This window comes from Cupressus sempervirens, chromosome 1 (genome assembly GCF_028749045.1).
Source record: "Cupressus sempervirens isolate cs-2001-9-10 chromosome 1, ASM2874904v1, whole genome shotgun sequence".
NCBI lineage: Eukaryota > Viridiplantae > Streptophyta > Pinopsida > Cupressales > Cupressaceae > Cupressus > Cupressus sempervirens.
This window is the reverse complement of record NC_143118.1, coordinates 213,943,628-213,950,245: the sequence shown is the minus strand read 5'-3', so window position 1 is coordinate 213,950,245 and position 6,618 is coordinate 213,943,628. Positions and strand designations below refer to the sequence as shown.

The window sequence follows — 6,618 nt, the reverse complement described above, 5'->3', positions numbered from 1 at the left end:
GCAAATGGCCATAAGGTTAGCCTTACAGTTATAGATAATTCATCTTATATTTTATATTTTAAAGATTGTCTTATTCAAACTCCTTTTTCTTACTATTTGGATTTCTATAGATAATTCCATGTGGTTAATCTTGTAAAACACACTAGTCTTTCAAAGAGATTGCAATTATGTCTATAAAAATGTTTATCTAAAAAATTTAAAGAAAACATAAAGACAGACCTTTTGGATCATTTTTATTTGTACATAAAAAATTCAAATTTTTTTTATGTTCATATATGAATACTTGAAGTTAATAAATTTTCTATTATCTAAAATAATTTAGAATTTCGTTTCTAAATTCTATTTCAATTTGAAATTTTAAAAATAAATATTCAAATCAATAAATCTTATTTTTGAAAAAAGAAAGAGAATAAAAAATTCAAAAAATCAAATTGAAATTTTTTTCTATCAAATTAAACATTAACATACTAATTAAAAATTACTTTACATATTGATTATTAAATTAAATGTCAATTCAATCAATATAATAAAAAAATAAAAAATAAAATTAATAATAAAGATTTCTAATTTCTAATTTCTAATTTCTAACTTATTGTATAATATAAAGAATAAGAATATTTATTTTATTCACTCATTTCATAGAAGAAATTTTCTAAGTTTCCTTTAAAAACAACACATCCCATCATATTAAATGATAAGTGTTTTTACGGGGCAATTAAATTTTATATTCATAAAAAACACATCCCACCCATTGTTTAGTTAAAAATAATAAATCTGTCGGGAATCTGTCAAAAAGTACTCACTGACAATACTGACAATACTGACAATAAAAAAGGAGACAGAAGTTGGAGTGACGGAACTGCCGGCACTGGCTAAGACCGGGTGCAAATATTCGGCCATTTACCCAGTGCCTTTTTTGTGTCTGTTTTCCTTCCTTACAAAATTAATAAGCTCGAGCTCTCATGGTTTTATTCTTAATTAAAAGTGAGGTATGTACTGCAACTATGGAAACGCTGCATTGTTTGATTTTACTTTCTGACTGGGAAACAAATTGCCATACGGCAGTTTGAATGGATCAATCGATTCTCAGCCATTGAAAATGTTCTCCAGCTCGGTCAGAGTACAATTAAATTGCAATACAGCTGTTTGAATGGACCCGATGGAACCTCGGCCATTGAAAATGCGTCTGTCGCAGGTTGTTACCGATAAAGTCGTCAAGTTTTATACTTCCACGACCCGTCATTCAGAGAAGTCTTGGAGGACTGTGATGGTTTGACACAGGAGCCTCTCTCTCAATTCATGGCAGCTCTTTCCAAGCGGAACCAGACTAATCGAGCATTGACTGACAGCTTCAATTCCCACTTACCTCACGCAGAAACTTCTTCGTCGTTGAATATGATGATGTCAGGTTTAAACCAAAAATTTCTTCCCTGTTGAATATGGTGCTGTTTGGTTTTGTTATATCATAGGTACCACATGGTTCGACTCTTCCATCGAAATTGATAGTTTCTTTCCCCACTTCTACCCATGGCTCCAATTCGCTTACTCTCTCTCATTCAGATTCTCTTGTGCGCTTCGGCCCAGAAGGCGCAGCAGGATATCACGCTTGGCTCCACTCTCTGTCCTTCCCGGGATTCCAAATGGGTTTCACCGAATGGGCATTTTACTTTTGGATTCTATCCGCTCACTCCAATTCTTTATGTCGTAGGCGTTTGGTTCGACAGTATCATTCTCAAAACATTAGCCTTGACTGTTCTCAAAGATAACAAGGATAGTCCAGTTGCAAAGAAGTCTAATTTGCAGCTTACAGAAAGCGGCCTCAGCCTGTCTGACGATAAGAAAAATGTAGTGTGGACATCTGAGTACTCTGACAAGGTAGCCACGGCCGCAATGCTCGACAACGGCAACTTTGTGATGCGGAATGCGTTATTTGAGATCATCTGGCAGAGTTTTGACTATCCTGCAGACACCCTCTTGCCCGGTCAGACGCTCAAGCCCAACGGTAACATGTTTTCCAAGGCTTCAAATACAAATTTCTCATTAGGACGATTTGAGTTCTCGATGCAAGGGGATGGTAGTTTGGTTATTTACACTGTGGAGCGACGGCGCTTACTGGTCTTCTTCTACTTCTCAACTGCAACACGGATTATTAAGCTTGGTATTTGATCCCAGCGGGCTGTTGCATTTGGTAAACAGTACCAACATAACCGTTTCCAAGGTAGGAGAGGGCAATGCTGGAGATGAACGTTTTCTTCGCAGGGTGACGCTCGAAATCAATGGAACTTTTGCAGAGTACGTGTGGAACATTGACGGCAATGCTTCCTCTTGGTCGTCTGTATGGCAGTCATTGAAAGATCCATGTAGAGACGTGAAGGGTCAGTGTGGAAACAATGCAATTTGTCGATTAGCTGACCAGAACAAGCCCAACTGAATTTGCCCTCGTCAATTCAGTTTTATCGACGGGGAAGACCAGTTTATGGAATGCATGAGAAGCTCATCGCCAGGGCAGAGTTGCAGTAGAAGGAGTACGATGTCGCGGCTTGACAACACAGACTGGTTGCGCGGTAATGAGACGGATAGTGATTATTCTGTGTTGCTGGATCTGAGTGAAATTCAATGCCAGCAGTCCTGCTTAAACGATTGCATGTGTGTTGTGGTCCCATATGATGACAATGCTGTTTGCAGGAAGAAACGGTTGCCTCTGATCGATGGCCGTCAAGCTCTAGAAATCACCGCTCGAGCTTTTGTCGTAGTATCTGATGAGTTGAGTGCAGTTTCTAGCGTTAGCACATAAGTAGGCATTTAGGTCCCGTTTGGTTGCTGGAATATGAGTGGAATAGGAAAACGAAATTAGAATATGTTTTATATTCGCTGTTTGGTAAGCTCAATCGGAATTGGGAATAAGAAGACATATTCCAATTTTGCCCCTAAAATGAGCATATGACTATGCCAAAAAAATCTGTTATTGGAATAGGCCATTTCCATTCCCATTTCGATTTTCCATTAAAAAAGGAAATATATTTTTTAAATTTTTTTTTTTTTTTTTTTGAATTTTTTTTTTAACCTTTACTTTTTGAATTTTTTTTGTTAAATTTTTGTTTTTAAAATTTTTTTTAATAACATTTTTAAAAATTATATCTATTTGTTTAAAAAAATGAAAATGAATTAACTAAAAAAATAATAAATTAAAAAAAAATTAAGAAAAATGTTTTTAAAAATACAAAACTTAACCTTATTCTTATTCTATTTTTGTACAACCAACAATAGATTAACATATTCCCAGTCGAATTCCAAGTGCACTAAACATTATTGGAATTGCCTATTTCTATTCCCATTCCTCATTTCCATTCCCATTCCATTTTTCTATTCTAATTTTCTATTCCTATGCCAGCAACCAAACGGGGCCTTAAAGACATTGTTTGAAGACAAAATACAAAAGCACCATGCATTTTCGATGAAGGAAAGAGGAAGAATATGAAAGCGAGAACTTTTAGAGAAAATGTAAGAGATTTAGCATAAATCTTTTGGGTCAATCTTCTAGCGCTGTTCTAGGTTGCCTTTTAACTCTATTTATGTAATAAAATGCATCAGGGCAAGCATTGTTAGCTCTGCATGCTTTAGTAGGTAATATTCTATGCATTTGTGTCTTAGATAAAATACAAAGTATTTTTTTTGGTCAGATTGGCATTATTTCTAGTTTCTATTTGCAATAGGGGTATTAGTTGGGTTTTTTTGCTTTTATTTGTGCTTTAGCCTGTGGGAGTTGTGGAAGATTTATTCAGAACCTCCACTCCTAATGGCTACCATACACTAAGACACGATTTAGGAGATTTCTCCTCTAAAAGGGTATTTGTATTTATATAATGAACCACGTCTCTGGTGATCAAACAAGATTATAGGTTTAAATAAATGAACCTCAACCTAGATCTGTAACAGATCATTGCTTGTGTGTTGTTTTATGAAAGACAAGAGACTTGCACAGGCAATTTTAATTCTTACATGGAAATTATACTCTGTTCATCCTTCTCGCGGTTGAATTATAACACCCCAAAAGAAAAACCCTAGATGCTTATAGAGATAAAAATCTCATAATTTGGCCAATAAATAATTCTATATTGATGATATCACAATTGCAAAGAGGGTGTGCAACATGCATATGATAAGTGATTTTTTATTTTCAAACAAAATTTGTTAATAATGTGGTGTGCCAGGACATCATGTGGCACTTTTGCAGACATTTTCAGCCAAGGGTTTAGCTTGCCTTCTTTGTGAGAACCCATGAGCTATGGTGAGGAGGCAATAGTTAGGCCAATGAAATTCTCATGACCAGATAGGGAACCCCTCGCATGAAGCTACTACTATTAGGAGCTAGGCCATGGAGCCAAGCTTCTCCCACCCGAATGACTGGATGGAGTCAATGGCAAAGCTGGACAACTACTCTATTGTTATAGAATAAAGTTAGCTCGCCTGCTTGAAATGAGAGGGGCTATCTCACCTAAATGATGGCTATGCCTCACCCTATTATTAGTGGTGGATCAACTTTGTATAACTGATGCTTCTTCGACTAGGACAACAATAGTTCCAAACTATCCGTCAACATCTCTACTTGCTACATCATTCCTATTCTCTCCTAGCCCCCTTCCTTCCTAGCCCCATAGAGTCAATAGCATTATTGTTCATTTCTATCTATCCCTTGTTACACTTCTAGAAACCATTGGGGTGGTTCAAATGCTAACACTTTAGCTCTCCATGTTGCCTCTTCTATACTCGGGCTCACTTATTCGCATTTAGAGAGTATTATCTTGAGACTCATCTTGTAACTTATGTAGCAGAGGGTTTCTAGTAGAGATTAGGTCATTTCAACTTGGAGAGATAACCTTGATGTATTATACTTCATTTGGAAAAGAAACTAAATTTCTAAAGGGGTTGTGTAAGCAGCCAAATGTTAATGTAACCACAAAAATAAATCTAATTTGCAGTCATTAAAAATCGTCCACAAAATTAGGCTTTGTCATAGGTGCTTCCTAAGAAAAAAGTTTAAATACATGGCCTTTCATCGGTTTATTCTCCAACCATACAAATTCATGCTACTAGAACCACCATTTTGCCATAAGATGACTACACCCATATCCACAACATATCACTACTTCTTGAAACAACCATTTTCTGTAAGAAGAGCTGCTCCTTATACCTTGTATAAATTCACATACAAAAACTTCACCAATTCAGTCAATCTTAGAAAAAAGCTATGAATTTTTGTTGCATCATTAATATCAACATTCGAGTCAAGCACCCCAGTGAACCGAGCCATCCAACTGGGCAGTTCAATGATGGGTCCTCCACAGATTTGCAACAATTATAAATGGCTGCTAGAAATTTTCCATCTTGAGTGCTTCATATGCATTGTCTACTTTTTCCCTTTGTAGATGGAAAATCTCTCTATTTATTTGACTAATTTGATCATTCATGGAACAATCACATATCCCTTGGCTCTATTTTGAATGTAGACTCTCATTCATTCTTATCATGGTTTCTCTACTACTATATTCATGGCAACTACTCTCTCTCTTGAAACCCAAAAAGGTTTTTGTAGTCTTTTATGAGAGTGTTTCTCATTATCTCTATTTACCACTTGCATTTAATGTTAAACAATGTATCTTACTACCATGATCTAGTCATTGCTCTATGTTTTGACCTATTATAACATTTTATGGAATTTTTTTAATCCTTATGATTGTAATCTAATATTAATTTGATGATTGCTTTTTGCATTTATGTATTTTTGTATTTAATAATTTCACCTCTCCGTTATGAAGTCTTGATCACTCTCATCAGATTTTAGGACTTTTAACAATGTATTCTTCTCAATTATTGTGCTTCTTTTGTGCTGCCCTAATATCTCTATAATCTCTGAATCTTTATTGCCCTGTTACTATGATTTAACTTATTTTAAGGCCTTTGAAGAAACCCTAGAAGATTTGTAGGGACTACATTAACTTCGTAGAGACATCACCCCTTTTCTTAAAATTCTTAATAAGTGTCTTTGACTCCCTTTCGAGTCATGAGATATTGAACCTTGTGTTTTTCTATTGCCTAAGATGGGCCACACAATCATTATTGCCATGCCTGAAGGGGGTGATGGTTGCTGGTAGGTGTCCCATTGGTGGAAGAGACGTTATTCCAATTCTTTTGGCCCCTAACTTATACAAAATCTGCTCCATACAAAGAAAAAGCCAACCAAAAAAATGAACAAATGAATTGAGTCATCCTGATCTTGTGTTGAAGATATAGAATCATATACAATTTGCATTGTAAATAAACCCAATGATATTCTACACAGAACAATTTTGGATTCCATTAGATCTTCACATCCAAAAAGACTAGATGTGCCCTCTAGTGATTTAATTCCAGTATTAGTTCATGCGAAAACATTACATTCTTAAATATGATTTGCTATTTGTATTGTATCACTATCAAGATTCAACTGATAGAATCTTTATTTGAATTCATGAACTCATATTTATGATCTCATTAGTTCTCTCTTATTCATGGTGTTCACAAGAATTTTCATGACTTCCTTAAAAGGGCTACTCATAATAGAAATACCAACTCTTAAAG

General features: G+C 35.4%; 1 pseudogene; it reads left to right on the top strand.

The window, feature by feature from the left end:
* Positions 1 to 1,527: 1,527 nt before the first annotated feature.
* On the top strand, positions 1,528 to 2,794 carry LOC149576902 (G-type lectin S-receptor-like serine/threonine-protein kinase LECRK2; annotated as a pseudogene).
* Positions 2,795 to 6,618: the final 3,824 nt, after the last annotated feature.